This window comes from Homarus americanus, unplaced genomic scaffold, assembly GCF_018991925.1.
Source record: "Homarus americanus isolate GMGI-L3 unplaced genomic scaffold, GMGI_Hamer_2.0 scaffold40333, whole genome shotgun sequence".
NCBI lineage: Eukaryota > Metazoa > Arthropoda > Malacostraca > Decapoda > Nephropidae > Homarus > Homarus americanus.
In genome coordinates, this window is record NW_024714036.1 from 313544 (window position 1) to 330540 (window position 16997).

The 16997-nt window shown below is 45.2% G+C and overlaps 1 protein-coding gene across 2 annotated transcripts in view; it reads right to left on the reverse strand.

The window, feature by feature from the left end:
* The window catches only part of LOC121875464 (B-cell lymphoma/leukemia 11A-like), a 92487-nt gene that overhangs the window by 62234 nt on the left and 13256 nt on the right, over positions 1-16997 (reverse strand). The gene's annotated exons all lie outside the window — the stretch shown is intronic.

The following is a 16997-nucleotide window of genomic DNA, read 5'->3' on the forward strand; positions in this document are numbered from 1 at the left end:
ATATAAACATCAATTCTCATTATGGGATGTTTATAAAAACACTCAGTACATGACATTTCATTATAAACTCACTAATAAACAAGTCGACCAGCCTGAGGCGACTAACTTCATCACAAGAGAAGATGAAGTGAAACACAGAACAACAAGAAGGTGTGTTAAAGTAACTGGCAACTCAAACGCTATTCACAAAGGTTCGATAATTGTCTTAATATCTCGAAACTGATCTAGGAGTATTCACAAGGGCAGTCAGAAGCTTCGAACATGATCCTTAGATGTTGGAAAACGCGCCTTGATGCCCCGAACATGATCTATGAGTGTTCGACAGCGTGGCCCGAAGCTCCGAACATGACGCATGGGTGTAAAATCGAAGCTTTGTCACTGTCACGGCGGCATTATCAGCGCGACGCCCCGACTCACCGCTTATCTGTCGCTCTTTTAAGGTTATTGAATTTATCGTTTATTTCCGGGTCACTTGACTGTGCTCTCGCTCTGCTATATAATAATATATAAATATTTTTTTCTCGGTTTTCTAATCACCAAAATTTCAAATTCTTCTTCCTATTACTATTATTATTATTATTATTATTGTTATTATTATTATTATTATTATTGTTGTTATTTTACTGTATTATTAATGTGTTAATTGTGGTATCTTCAGTGTTGCCTTTTATGTTTATTATTATTATCATTATTAACATTATTCATTGTTTTAAAGACTAATTACTATACTGTATATCTATACCTTTTTTACCTTTATTCATTATTTATCTATTTCTACCTGTGTTATGTACTGCCTACCTGAGTTTATTTAATTACAGTCATTAGTTAATTTGTATAAGTTATTACCAGAGTATTAATGTCACCTGTATTTACATTCTACTGTTTATCTCTTTATCACAGTGCGGTCAGCAGCCGTCAACACTCACTGCTGCGGTAGAGAGGCTAGCTGGGCCATCATTGTGGGTACGAGTGGTCATCCATGTGAAAATACATCATTAACAAAGTTCACATGGACTGAGGTGTCGCGGTGGTCTTACAATGGGATGAAGCCCCGGGCGATATGACGAATTGGGTGAGGGTGGGGGGAGGGGAGTGGGGGGGGTATTGTCGCCCACCACAACCACCAGATCTCACACTTGAAAAGAAAAATAGTCACTGGGGTCCAATTTAAAAGTGGCACCCCTCGACAACTGTCCTGATCGATCACCGGGCTGGGCCGCCCTCGTAAGTCTGCCACAGCTGCTCGTGCATCTCTGACAACAACCGATAGATGGCGGCATGCGACCCCCCCCCTTCCTCTATCTCGCAGTGTCTCCCTCTGTGAGAAAGTCTCTCGAAATTACGAGATATGCTAAGCTGATAATATGATTTTCGATTCGATATCTGAATATTCATCAGTTTCGGCCTCTCCCTCCTTCTCCTCCTTCGCCTCATTTTCCCTCTTGGCCGCAGATAGAGTGCGGCTGCGGGCGCCCGAGGGGTGACCACAGCGGGGGGAGAAGTGGGGAGGGTGGGGAGGAAGGCTGGAAGGTGGGGAGAGGAGGAGGGAGGGTTGACACCACAAGTCCCCACCAAATACAACACAATTAGCAAAATACGGCGTTTATCACACCCTTGGTACTACCCTGGAGGCGAGGTGTTGCTGGTGGAGAAGTGGGTGATGGAGGGTGGATAATGGAGGCGAGGTGTTGCTGGTGGAGAAGTGGGTGATGGAGGGTGGATAATGGAGGCGAGGTGTTGCTGGTGGAGAAGTGGGTGATGGAGGGTGGATAATGGAGGCGTGTGTGTGTGGAGGAGAGGTGGAGAGTAGATAGGTGAATGGAGGAGGGCTAAGTGAGGGATGGGCTGGGCGGTAGAGATTGATTATAGACAAGATGCTGTATCGTCCAGCAGAGAGTGGAAGGAAGAAATGGCCGAAGGACGAATAGTACTGGAGGATAAAATGACGAAAAGAATGATAATAGAGAAAAAAATTAAAGTATAAAAAAAATAAGATTGGGAGACGCGTAGGATGGAAGGAGGAGTTGATGAAGGGCGTGGTGATGGGGGGAGGTAGGAGTCGTGGGGGGTAAGGAGGAAGGCTTGGGTTCGAGATGGAGGACGAGGAGTAAGGAGGCTTGGAGGGGAGGATGGATGACGAGGATGGAGGACGAGTAGGATTGTCCCAGCCAGGAGACAAGGAGGAGAGCGTAGTGAAAGATGAGCATCTCCACCTTGCCAAGTGACCGGGAAGGAATTCCATTTATCACTGCTGCTTGGAGCATCTTCGGCAAATACTGACCCAGATGGAGAAAATGGTCTTAGAACCAAAAATCACACCCGAGTCGAGTTTCTCATCCTAATCACTTGGGCGACTTTTTATTTCTTGTGCGTCGGAAATGGACTAAAAGGTTTATTTTTTTAATGTCTTATCGTGTGAGGGAGGTTCTAGAGAGAGAAGGAGGGAGGAGGAGAGAAAGAGGGGAGAGGGGAGAGGGGAGAGAGAGATATAGGTCTCGTAAAGCAAACAACGCACGAGGTTGCTAAGATTCGTTTAGAACAGAAACACTAAACCAAAAATCTGATCCAAATAAACAAGACCTTTTCTTCTCCACTGGGCGGGCGACTTTCATCTTAAAATCTCCCTCACATAAGGATGTTTTCTCCGCCGGCGACACCCACCGCCGGCCACCTCGAGTCCTTGTGACATTCCTGCCCAGACATTTGAGCCTAAAATCACCGTGATGGTCGTCCCTTCTAGCTAAACACGGGAAATACGGCCGGGCTCTCCAGGCTGTCTTGTCTGCTTGTCGGACCCCCAGAGTGGCATCAGAGGGGCCCTTGACGAGGACGACGGAGCCTTAGTGAGGTCGAAGGGATCCCTTGACAACGGGGTTCCCTTGAAACACACTGACGAGGAATGGAGCCCTAGACGACGTCAACACAGCTCCAGTGAGGTCACGAGTCCCTCTAAAATTCAGCCAAGTCAGAGATAAAAAAGTTTCAAAGAAAGTTCAAACACATTTATGCTTAATGCGGTGGGAAACTCACTTGTTAAATAAGCAGAGACTTTTTTTCGAATTAAGACCGTCCATACTAACACTAGAAGAGGTCTAGTGTGTCCCAAAGACCGCAACAGACGTCTAGGAACAATATCTAGTCAGCAATCACGAAACAAACTTAGGAGGTCCAGTTTACTGAGACGTCACCTGTAGGAGGACTAAGAGCCTAGCTAGGGTGGTGTCCAAACCCATGGTGGCCGGGTCTGAGGGACTAAGGACAGGGCGGGTGGCTGGTATGGTGTTTGTTTTAACCAAGGGACTCGTCATCACTTACACTGGAGGTCCCTAAGACGGACGGCTCAATAAAGACGTCACTCACCGCTACATTAGTCATCCGTTAGTTTCTCTACCGTCCACGTCTACCGTCAAGAACAAGCGGCGCTCCTAAACACACAAGTAAACAAAAGAAGCAGATGTGGGTTGTGTCCAGCAGAGATGACGTGATGAACAATTGTAATCTCCCATCAACACAGTGACACCCTCCCTCCCCCCCTCCTCTCAGACTCAACAACTCATCCCCCCACTTACCCCCTCCCCTCTCACCCCTCTCCCCTTCCCATAAGCCACCTCCACGCCCCTCCACCCACACACGGTCTCATTTTATCTAATAAAAGCCCCTGTGTGGTCAGTGTTTGTTTTGTGAATTTGCATAATTGTGTCAGACATGTAACTACAATCATGACGCCGGTGTGAATAGACATATTACTGTGGATTACCGTCGCTTTGGACTCGGTAAACAGAAATAGACATTTATCACTCCCGAAAAAATATTACATTTGAGCATCACTTTGATTCCAATATAAATAGTTTTTGTGTATTAATGACAAACACAGACAATACACGGAGCCATTTTCTCCATTACATCACCTGTATAACGACCTCTGTGTTTGTTGTCTGTATGTGGCGTCAACAAATACACACATACAGACACCCAGCCTCGCTACCTAGACCTGTATCTCTCCCCCTTATAGTGTCAGGTCAGTTTACGTCCTTCAGTAGTTTTAGGGAGAGTGTCGAGGGCCATGAGGCAGAGGGTGGGTGGGTGGCACGCAGTCTAGAGGTGCCAACCATCGTTTACCACCTCGAAGTCGGTGTGGCGGGCGCTCGGAAGGGGCGTGATGAGCTGGCAACTGACACAAATGGGCGTAAGTACACTTTATTGAGCAGCAGTGTCAGGCCACGCGCCCACGACCCTTGCCGGGGGCGGAGGAAGGGTTGGGGTGGAGGTGATGATGATTGGGGGGGAGGGGGTGAGTTGGTGGGGGGATGTTGACGTTGTTCTGGCAGCGTTGACGTGGTGGTGCAGGTGTTGGTGTAGTGGAGGGAAGGATGTGATGATGGAGGAAAGGGAGAAGGAAGTGGAGGAGGAGGAGAGGTGGTGTAAGAGAGGGTGTTGTTGGTCAGGGGGTAGGAGAGGGGGAAGAGAAGAAAGGCGTTAGAGGGGGAGGTTGACATGGTTGTGGCAGCGTTGACGTGGGGCTGCAGGTGTCAGTGTAGCCCTGGTGGGAGTGTCGTTCCTGATAGCTGAGTGTTGAGAGGTGTTATTGTTGTTGTGATAATATCGTTGTTTGTTGTAGCAAAGTTCAATGAGGTGTGTGTGTGTGTGTGTGTCTGTGTGTGTGTATATCTTGACGTCAACTTGCTGCCTGGCTGTACTGTTTGTGGCCTGTTCGATACTGTTCTATACATCATCATTATTATTCACTCAGGAAGGCGGAAAAGGACACACACACACACACACACACACACACACACACACACACACACACACACACACACACACATACACATAAATATACACCGTGTATATATGTATGCATATATAAATGTATAATATATATTTTTTTAATCATATAGGAGCGGATGTTGATGCTCTTTTGTTTAAGGCTACTGAAGGTAAACAAATTGACGATGACAACAACGAGGGTGACCAAGACGCCTCCTTCGGGATTCTCTTAAGACACTGCGTTAAACACGAAGTCCACCTTCAGCGTGTACAGGAGGAATGAAGAGTTCACCTTCAGTATAAATTAAAACACAATAATGAAAAAATATATAAATAAACCAGGAAATTACAATGACTCCAATTTACTCATTCCTCATCACATAACCTCATTCCCATCACATAATCTCATTCCCATCACATAACCTCATTCCCATCACATAACCTCAAACCCCATCACACAAACCCATTCCTCCTCAAAAACCCCTATCCTCTCAATTTTCTATCCAACTACCTCTCCCTCCCCATCCCCCCATCAGAGAACCCCATTCCATGTCCCGGTATAGGTCTCTGGTAAACCTTCACTACCTCTGTCTCACTCACACTACATAGGATCTCAAAACACGACTGTAAAAAAATATATACAGAGGGAAAACCTACAGTGTCCAAGGCGTTCTTTTAGGTATAGTCGGATACATATATATAATGAGTCATATATGTAGTTTATATACCTGATGGGTGTGTTTTATTATCATGTCAGATATATCAACTAAGGAAAAATACACGTTAATATAGCGATAAATCTGGGTAATATGTCTTTAAATCTGAATCCAATTGACCCTTTAGTTCACAGATTTCCATATTTGCCAATAATGTCCAGGGAATTGTGTCCGAGACTATATGTTATTTTCTAGTATATATATACATGTTTAAGTACATATCTTTCTCATTTATATGTACAATTATACATAAAATCGGTACCTATACTTTATTGTACTTCCCATCATAATCTGTAATCGTTGTGAAGTAATATTATCAAGTATTTATTTTTTAACATGGACAAAATCTGGTTGTGTTAGAAATATCAAAATAATTAAAAACAATAATAACGATGAAACAAACAAACAAAGATAAATAAAGATAATAACAATACTGATAAATGTAATAGGAGGTAAAACTATACAATAAAGAATGTAACTATGAGAACAATACGATTATAAATAGAATAAAATAAATTCCTACGTTACTGTTAGTTCACTCCCTCGTTACTCAGGCTGACACAAAAGCTTCGAGTGAACATTGAACACAAATGAAAAAATTTTGAAAAGCAACTATAAAATTGATCTGGGGTGGGTGGGTAGGGTGGGTGGGTAGGGTGGGTGGGGTGGGTAGGGTGGGTGTGGCGAGTGAGTAGGTGGGATGGTGTAGGGATGGTATGTGGGTGGGTAGTGTGTGTGGGGGTGGTGAGGGTAGGGTGGGTGTGTGGGTGTGGCGAGTGAGTAGGTGGGATGGTGTAGGGATGGTATGTGGGTGGATAGTGTGTGTGGGGGTGGTATGTGGTGAGGGTAGGGTGGGTGTGTGTGTGGACGTGGACGGAAGTGAGTGGGTGGGAGTGGATATGAAGGGTAGTGGGTGGGGGTAATGAGTGGATGATGGTGGTGGTGAGTGACTCGAGGTGGAGAGATGGTGGTAATGGTGGTGATGGTGGTGGTAGTAGTGGTAGTAATGGTGGTAGTAATGGTGGGGGTGGTGGTAGGTGACAATGGCCCAGGTCTTTTTGTCCAAAGCAGATGATATGGCAGGGGTGGATTGAGGCTGGGCAGGAGGGAGGGGTGTGGGTGACAGGGATGGGCAGGAAGAGTGGGTGACAAGGGGTGGGCAGGAGAGGGTGACAGGGTTGGGTAGGAGTGGGTGACGAGAGTGGGAAGGAGGGAGTGACGAGGTGGGCAGGAGGAGAGGGGTGACGAGGGTGGGCAGGAGGAGAGGGTGACGAGGGTGGGGGAGGAGAGGGGTGGGTGACGAGGGTGGGCGAGGGTGGGGTGACGAGGGTGGGCAGGAGGGTGACGAGGGTGGGCAGGAGGAGAGGGGTGGGTGACGAGGTGGGTAGGAGAGGGTGACGAGGGTGGCAGGAGGAGAGGGGTGACGAGGGTGGACAGGAGGAGAGGGGTGACGAGGGTGGGCAGGAGAGGGGTGACGAGGTGGGCAGGAGGAGAGGGGTGACGAGGGGGGCAGGAGAGGGGGTGGGTGACGAGGGTGGGCAGGAGAGGGTGACGAGGATGAGCAGGAGAGGGGTGACAGGGTGGGTAGGAGAGCGTGGCAGGGGTGGGCAGGAGGAGGGTGATGACGAGGGTGGGCAGGAGTGGGTGGCGGGGGTGGGCAGGCTGGCTACTGACCGTTGTGTTACAGGTCACACGGAGAAACATTTATCTAAATTCTCAATCGCGGATATTAACGTTGTATTGTTGGCATGTTCTTTGTGACCAGACCTCTCTCTCTCTCTCTCTCTCTCTCTTCACACACACCATACCAAAACAGTAAATCTATGTAATACAACTCGTACTTAAACCATCACCCACCTTAATATTTACTCAGAGATTAATTTTAAAGAGGTAAAAGACTCGAATCTAATCCACTATAGAACACGACTCTTAATAATTTACAAACACCAAAAAAAAATAAAAATAAAGAAATATCCTAGAAAAGTTTGATCAAATTTGACCAAAAAAATTGGATTTTTTTTTTTCGATTTTTTTAAAAGTAATTTGAGATGTGTGGTTTGTTTACAAGGTTAATGAGAACTTAAGCCTATGTTAGGTAATCTGTCTATCTATCTATCTATCTATCTATCTATCTATTTATCTATCTGTCTATCTATCTATCTACAAGACAAGTACAGAAAGCGACAGTAAAAGGTTATAGTAACTAGCAGAAATAGCTTCATGTATTTACTCAATAGGAAAAATAAATAGAAAAATTTACTGAAATAAAGTGCGCATGCGTTGTTAAGGATCAAACACTGAGGGAAACAAATAAAAAGCGGAATGCGCATTATATGGAAACTGTGCGCATGCGTTAACAAAATAAAATATCCGTCTGTTATGACCAAAGCAATGCGGTAGGTGGGGACCGCATGCGTTATCAGGACACCAAAAACATTAGTGTGCGGAAGCTATTATGCGGTATGTGGGGACCGCATGCGTTATCAGGGTACTACAAGAAAGAGTAGCGCGCGGAAGTTGTCTATTGATAGGTGGGGTCCGCATGCGTCACAGGGAGGAAGAAACGTTACGACACACACACACAACAAAAACACAATACACGGGAGGCAGGAGGCGGCGGCGTGCGCATGCGTTGGTAGGTAGCCACGCGCCTTATGAGAAAACCGTTCTGCTCTGGTGCTCCCCTAATTCCTCCCCGTCAACCCGCACTACGTTTTCTATGGCTTGAACGTCTCAGAATCCGACACTCATAGCAAACTACAAACTCTCTCGAAAAACAAAATATCCAAATCTATCAACACTCAATTACTCGATCAAAATAAAAAAAAAAAATTATATGTATAGTCACAGGTAAACATAGCCGCCATGATGACTCGAGAGTATTAGTGGGAAAGGTATTGGAAAGTGACGAAATATTATGGTAAAAAAAAACTCACCTAGGTACAGCCAAAGGACGCGGTAATTTTCAAGCGTTACAGTGTTTGTTCGAGACGCCGAGGACACACACACACACACACACACACACACACAAATACACACACTTTATTTTCAATGCAAGAGAATCCACCTAATTATCTGACCTATTTGAATTATTATTATTATTATTATTATTATTATCATCATCATCTTACGAGAAAAAATCAAGATACCTGAAAACATGTCATGTGATTTTCCGTATTTTTTTCTTCAAATTTTTCATTCGATTTCTTTTAGTGAATCTGAAACGATCAATTAATTAAGGTAATAAATAGTAAAATCCATCGATGGGGAAATATATCGCTGAGATTACGGGAGATGAAAAAGTCTGTGGAGATGAAGAGATGCTGAGAGAGAGAGAGAGAGAGAGAGAGAGAGAGAGAGAGAGAGAGGTGCGCCGCGTATATACTCCGACTGTGCATAAACTAAAGCAGCATTCCATAGGGGCATTTTACCCTCCCGTTGTTTGTATACTAATAACAGACGTCATTCAAGAGCTTATGTGAAATTCGAGATTTAATTCCTGGGTCTGGCAGTGTAGCGTTTTCTCAAAGTGTGCCAAGATTTGCTCCACCAACACAAGACATTTACTTAGGCAGGAGTTAATTACGTTTATAAGAGAGTGAATGGCGAGTCCAATTGCTTTGATGCTTAAAACCTGAGTATGGAACAATGCCTTCCTACCTCCTCCTACTCCTTTCCTTCCTTCCTTCCTTCCTTCCTTCCTTCTGGTAGATATTTTTAACGCTTCCTATTTTCCTGCTGTTTGGGGCTTTAGTTACGTCAACATTCCGCCAGGGTGCAGCACGACAGAGAAACACACACACACACACACACACACACACACACACACACACACAAACACTGTTTTTCTATCTGTCTCATTTTCTGTATGTCTCTCCCTCTCTCTCTCTCTCTCTCTCTTCCTTCTTTCTCTCTCTCCTTCTTCATCCGACCTTTAATATTGAACTTTCATGGCCTTGTCAGCAGCTTGTAAGTACTAAATGATGGCCAGCTAAAAACTTTCGTCCAACTCGGGAAAGTTTGCCTCCCTACCTCCCTCCCTCCCTACTCCCCCTACCCTCCCTACCTGCACTCTCTCCTTCACTTACCTACCCATCCACCCTCCCTCTAACATTCCTCCTCCCTTCCATCGCCAATCTTATCTATCTTACACACACACACACACACACACACACACACAACAGTTATACATGGTAATCTTCTTCGCCAGACTTGCAAGAAGCCAATCAAGATCCGACCAGAGAAGCCCACAACTAACAAGTCCTTCTCCACCCCCCCAATCCGGCCACTCAATGATCTAATCATCTCCCAATCCTTGACGATGCTAAGTCATCCATAATCCACCCGTAACAGCATCATCGAGGAGAGGAAGAGGAGAGAGGAGGGGAGAGGGAGATGGGAAATGGGGTCTAGCGGGGAGAGGAGGGTAGAGGGAAAGGAGGAATGGGAGGGGGGACGGGGAACTAGCCAGGAGAGAGGTAGAGAGTGAGTGGGGGAGGATGGGAGAGGGAGGGAGGGGGAGAGAGAGGGGAGAGGGGAGAGAGAGAGATATTGTAATGAAGTTTCAATTACCAGTAACTTCTTGCAACGACACACTTAACGATGATGAGGAATGCGATCGCTGAGAAACTTCCCCCGCTAACTAATTTCATAACTCAATCTACGACCACTTGCCCAAGTCTGACGCTAAGTGCGGCAGGGAGTCTATGCTGAAGCTGGTCACAGTTCTTCTCATCAGAGGAAGGAAGATAGAGTTACGGGGTGGAGAGTTATGAGAGAGAGACAGACATAGAGATACAGATAGGAGTAGGTATATATCGAGAGAGAGAGACTGAGAGAGATAGAGAGAGAGAGAGAGAGATAGAGATAGAGATAGAGAGAGAGAGAGAGAGAGAGAGAGAGAGAGAGAGAGACCTATCTATTACCAGGTCAATTATAACAGTAATATTCATGAACTCAATAAATAACAAACATTATCTTATTAACTAAAAAAAAACAAAAAAAAAAACTTTCCTTGAGAATATTTCGACAGTCAGCCATCGAACCTTGACGCTAAGACCATTTAATTACTCTGACCCAAAAACTTTTCAATTGCTTCCCGTAATTAAGAGTTCCAATGTCAACCTACCTGTAATAAACACCTTGCGGGCTGTATATATATACCATCCTGACGTATCATTGGCACCCCAGAACACTTATTAATGAACAGGTATAGGTCCTCCTCCTGACGGTGGTATAAAAACTCATGAAGGTGTCTTTCTTCTTCAATAGGTCACGCCATCCGCTCTTGAAGACCTGCTCTACCACCTCCTCCCCTTTCTTCCTCCTCCCCCACTTCCTTCCTCCTCCTCCCCTTCCTTCCTCCTCCTCCCCTTTCTTCCTCCTCCTCCCCTTTCTTCCTCCTCCTCCCCTTTCTTCCTCCTCCTCCCCTTCCTTCCTCCTCCCCCCTTCCTTCCTCCTCCTCCCCTTCCTTCCTCCTCCTCCCCTTCCTTCCACCTCCTCCCCTTCCTTCCTCCTCCGCCTTGGCTCACTCCAGACGTCCCTTGTGGTCATCTAAACAACCCGGGCTTCAAAGAGGACTCTCAGTGTGTCATGTATCTTTTGGGCTCTCCAGTTCATAAAAAAGAGAGATGAACGAGTCATTAAGGCTATAGGAGCATAATGCGGGTGATAACAAGGCAGAAGGACCACAATGAGGGTCCTTAGGGGGGGACAAAAGGCGGCGGTCAGCGGAGACTCGTCCCTCGGGGGCTGTGTGGCTGACCGCAACAAGGGATAGGGTAGGAGGAGGGGTAGTAGGGTAGGGGGGGAGTGAAGTGGGGATAGGATAGGAGGGGTAAGATAGGGGGATGAGGGTGAAGGTAGGGTAGGAGAAGGTAGGGGGGTGAGGATAGGGTTGGGAAGGGTAGGAGAAGGTAGGGGTGAGGATAGGGTTGAAGGACAGGAAAAAGGTAGGGGTGAGGATAGGGTAGGAGCGTTAAGATAAGGTATGGGGAGAGAGGAGAGGATGGCGGGTAGTGGCTGGTAAGGGTAGGGGGGGGGAGGGTGAAGAGGGTGGGTATGGGGGGGGAGTCCATAGATAGTTAGGTACTTAACAAAAGACTCGTTTAGGCTATACTGCGGTAGTTGGGTATAGTTACAAATGGCTAATTTAAACTAAACTGCTGTAATAATGTAGACACACAGAGGGTTTACGTTTAAGCCATTGTTGTCGTAGTTGGGCAGTTAAGTCGCAAACTATCTGTTGTAGATGTGTAGTTAAGAATGGGTTGTTACAATTATCCTGGGGTAGTTGATTATAGTTAAGAAAGGGACGATGCGGCTATTTTGCGGTAGATGAGTAATTCCTATTAACTCCTGACGGTTATCTTGCGGTAGTTAACTAGAGAAAAAAAAACCTCATTGGGGATATCCTATACGGTAGTTAAATTTAATACGAATTGCTTGTTAGAATATCATCAGGTAGTTAAGGGGTCATGACTATAGTTGTTTAAGTTTATTAAGGCATGAGGGAATGTCTTATGAGTATTAACAGTAAGATAATTAAAAATAATCTTGTGTTTATCTTTGTTTAAATATCGTCTAAGTAACGGTTTAAAGTAACGCTGAATAAGTAACACTGAATAAGTAACGCTGAATAAATAACGCTGAAAAAGTAACGCTGAATAAGTAACGCTGAATAAATAACGCTGAATAAGTAACACTGAATAAGTAACACTGAATAAGTAACGCTGAATAAGTAACACTGAATAAGTAACGCTGAATAAGTAACACTGAATAAGTAACGCTGAATAAGTAACACTGAATAAGTAACGCTGAATAAGTAACACTGAATAAGTAACGCTCATATATAACGCTGACTAAGAAACACTGAATAAGTAACACGCGCACAGTAACGACCTTCAACAACGTCTATCACAACCATTGTCAATTAGCCACAACACCCTCCCCATAAACCACCACCCACCTTGTTATCAATCCTCTCTAGTAAACCAGTTGTTTTATCAGCTCTCTGGCTCCCTAAAACACACCACTTAAACCATGAACAAAAGCCACACTGACGGGGGGTGGGCCAACAACAGGAACCGACCCACCCACACCCACACACCCACCCCCGCCCACTGACACTCACTCACCCTGCCAACCCGGTCGTCACTAAACAGACACCAATATGCAACTCTTTTATCAATCATAACACAGACGTATATACACACACACACACACACACAACCTCCACAACCAATCACAACAAAACACACAAGCCCCTACAACCAATCACAACAAAACACACAAGCCCCTACAACCAATCACAACACAGAGACAACCTCCGCCACCAACCACAAGAGGGACAAGTCGTGTCATAAAAGGATGTAAACACGAGAGAAGAAAGAGGTAGACCACAGGACACACACACACACACACACTCACTCACACACACACTCACTCACACACACACACACACACTCTCCCTCCTACAACACCTTCACTGTTCTCCCCCCCCCCTCAAAGCTTTCACTGGTCACTCGTCCGGTCTGTGGGTCTCCTTCATGGGACTAAGAGCTGCAGTGACACGCAGGATTTGCATGGGTAATGTAACGCTGCTCGAGTGTCTTCTGTTCGGTCTGGTAATGTGGCATGTTTTTGTTTTTTTGTTTTTGGTGGGGGAGGGGACGGGGGGAGGAGCCAACATTCATCGGGGGAGGAAAGGGGGAAGGGGGGGGTGGAGGTTAAAGGAAGGAGAAAATGGTATCGTTTTCTTTGTCCAGGAGAGAGTTTGGTGCTAAGGGAGGTATCAAGAGTTCTTTATTTATCGATTAGGGGAGCGGGTTCTTCTTGCAGCTTGCCTTCATCTACGTCATCAATCTCAAGAAACAACAAATGAACGTCGAGAGAAAACGTGTGTGCTCTTAGACCCGGCACCTCGGCTGACCAATGGCCAGCGTCCAGCCCCCCCGGAACTAATGATGCAATGGGTGACGTCACTCCGGCCAACTGGTTCCCATTGGTTGGCGGTGGGATGTCCAGTTGATGATTGGTCAGCGAGGTGGCTATACAGAAGGAATCACCGGAACTGAAACTGACCATATACTGTACACACCACCATACGTTCATTACTCCTGTATACCGAGGCGTGAATCCTACTCCGTCCTCATAGTTACGTTAAAAGATAAATGAATATACCAGAGACACACGAAGAGGTGATAAATTAAAAGGACTTTCCCTTGATGAGGTTAAAAATCAATACGGTGGAGGTTGTAGAATGTCATATTAATTAGAGGGTTAAACAGGTAGGGACGAAGCACCCCTGAAACAATCGTCCATTAACAAGAGTAGTGCACATAATCCCCAGACTTAACGAGCCAGTAATTGATAAGCAGTTTCCCCTGTAATAAAGAGCTGAGAGATTTATCGTGGTGCCTCAACATCCCCCTCCGTGATGTCGCTTCTCATAATTGGTTTCGTCTCCATCACCGCTGCTGCTCCTACTGATGCTGCTGGTGGTAGTGATGGTGGTAGTGGTTGTGTTGGAGATGGTGGTAGTGGTTGTGTTGGAGATGGTGGTAGTGGTTGTGTTGGAGATGGTGAGAGTTGTGGTCGTGGTGTTGTTGGTGATAAAAGATGATGGTAGTGATGGAAGTGATGGTAGAAATGGTGGTAGCGAAGATATTATTGGTGGTAGCGATGGTGGTAGCAATAGTCGTGGTGATAGCTTATTAGTCTTCCCGCTGACTCTATAGATACTATTGTTATTTTCACAGCTGGTGGTGGTGAGTCAGTGAGTCACCTGCTGCTTCATACCATTCCCTACACACGTCCTCTTTTGTTGACACCTGTACCGCTGTTATTGAATCATGTACCGCTGTTATTGAATCATGTACCGCTGTTATTGAATCATGTACCGCTGTTATTGAATCATGTACCGCTGTTATTGAATCATGTACCGCTGTTATTGAATCATGTACCGCTGTTATTGAATCATGTACCGCTGTTATTGAATCATGTACCGCTGTTATTGAATCACTGTTATTGAATCTGTTATGCACCGCTGTTATTGAATACCGCTGTTATTGTACCGCTGTTATTGAATCATGTACCGCTGTTATTGAATCATGTACCGCTGTTATTGAATCATGCACGCACCGCTGTTATTGAATCATGTACCGCTGTTATTGATCATACCGCTGTTATTGAATCATACCGCTGTGAATCATGTGAATTATTGTACCGCTGTTATTGAATCATGTACCGCTGTTATTGTTATTGAACTGCGTTGAATCATGTACCGCTGTTATTGAATCATGTACCGCTGTTATTGAATCATGCACCGCTGTTGAATCATGTACCGCTGTTATTGAATCATGTACCGCTGTTATTGAATCATGTACCGCTGTTATTGAATCATGTACCGCTGTTATTGAATCATGTACCGCTGTTATTGAATCATGTACCGCTGTTTTTGAATCATGTACCGCTGTTATTGAATCATGTACCGCTGTTATTGAATCATGTACCGCTGTTATTGAATCATGTACCGCTGTTTTAACCCCACGTGGCTTTTAAGTCTTCATAGCTCAGAGGACCTTTAATACAGTATTGCTTTATTATTGTTATTATTATTATTATTAGTAGTAGTAGTATTTTCTTTTTCTCTCTGTTGTCGCTTCTGCTATTAATACTTCTGCTGGGATTGACCTTTTCTCTCTGCTTCTGCTTGGTTGTGCCTTCTGCTGACCTCTCTCTCTCTCTCTCTCTCTTTCTCTCTCTCTCTCTCTCTCTCTCTCTCTCGCTGATCAATCGTCTTGTTTTCTTAATTACGGGAGGAAGAAAGAAAGTTAAAAATATCAGATGTAACTTGGTGTAAAAGGAAGGGGAGTTGGATGCTGGAACGAGAGATTGTTGGATGATGGAACGTTGGTGGATGATGGAACCTTGGTGGATGATGGAACGTTGGTGGATGATGGAACGTTGGTGGATGATGGAAAGTTGGTGGATGATGGAACGTAGGTGGATGATGGAACGTAGGTGGATGATGGAACGTAGGTGGATGATGGAACGTAGGTGGATGATGGAACGTAGGTGGATGATGGAACGTTGGTGGATGATGGAACGAGAGATTGCTGGATGCTAAGACTATTTTTTTCCCCCAGGTAGGTCTAGGTGAGTGGCGGCGTCTGAGGCGGATGAATGTGGTGGTATGCTGGTGGTGGTGTTGGAGGGGTTCGAACGCGGGTCGTAATAAGGCGTCTCCCAGGATCTGCCGCGGCTCACCGGTGCTTCCTTAATGACCCCTGCCCACCTTCCCTTCTTCCTTCCCTTCCCTTCCTTCTTTCTCTTCTTTTTGTCTTCTTTCTACTTTTTTTTCCACTTGCTCCTCCCTCTTTATTATCTTTCGTCTTGTCATCTTTCTTCTCCCCAAATTCTTCGTTTCTTCCTTCCAACAATATGACGTCACATCTCAGAAATTTATGACGTCACATCTCAGTAATTTATGACGTCACATATAAGCAATTTATGACGTCACACAAAAATTAAAAAAAAAATATCGCATAACATAAAATCCTAATCTGAAATAATAAAAGCGAGAGAGAGAGAGAGAGAGAGAGAGAGAGAGCAATAAACGAGACTCTTAGACACGAGAAACTGAGAATTCGTTTAATAATCTCACGACATCCAACAACAGTGGCCGACTCTTCCACAGAAAACCCCAATATTGTCTCATTACGGGGACATTTTCAGCCAATCAGAAGCAGCCACATGAATTTCCCGTTTTATGATTGGGTTGGCACATCGGTGACCAGAGACCATAAAGGGACTACCGCTGAGTCCGGCTTCAAAATTTAGATCACACGTCGTCGGGTTTCTAAGTTAGTTCTCTCAGCTGGTTCTTTGCGTTTTCATATTAATTAGGGATTTTTACCTGGTTTTTGGAGCTGTTAAAGCCGGTTTTCAAAGTTTTCAAAGTCAGGTTTAATTTTGTTAAGGAATTGAGTGTGTGTGTGTGTGTGTGTGTGTGTTTTAAGTCCAGGTTTCACGCGTATAGGTCGGGTCTATAACGTTTTCTAATTGGGATTTCTTTTTTTTTTATCAAATTCGGGAAGATTTAATTGAAAGTTCCCAGACTAAGGTGTTCAATTACCTTAATTACTCTTTTTCTCCGTAATTAATTCTTTCATTATGGCCACTAACTCTTATCTTTCCTCCATAGAAAAGTAAAAATTATTAACACATATTGAGAAACAGAGAGAGAGAGAGCGAGGGAAGGAAGGAAGGAAAGGGAGGAGGGAAAGAGAGAAGGAGGACAGGGAGGGACGGGGGGGGGGGTAGGGGGGAGGTAAGGGAATAGAGAGGGAGGACGTGGATGGAGGGAAGCAGGCAGGCGAGGGTAGGGAGGGAGGGTAGAAGAGTACAGGGAGGGAGGGAAGAGTACAGGGAGAGTAGGGAGAGAGGGAGGCTGGTAGCTCGCGTCTCCTCGCCTTAATAAAAGACACCCACCATATCTTCTCTTCCAGGAGC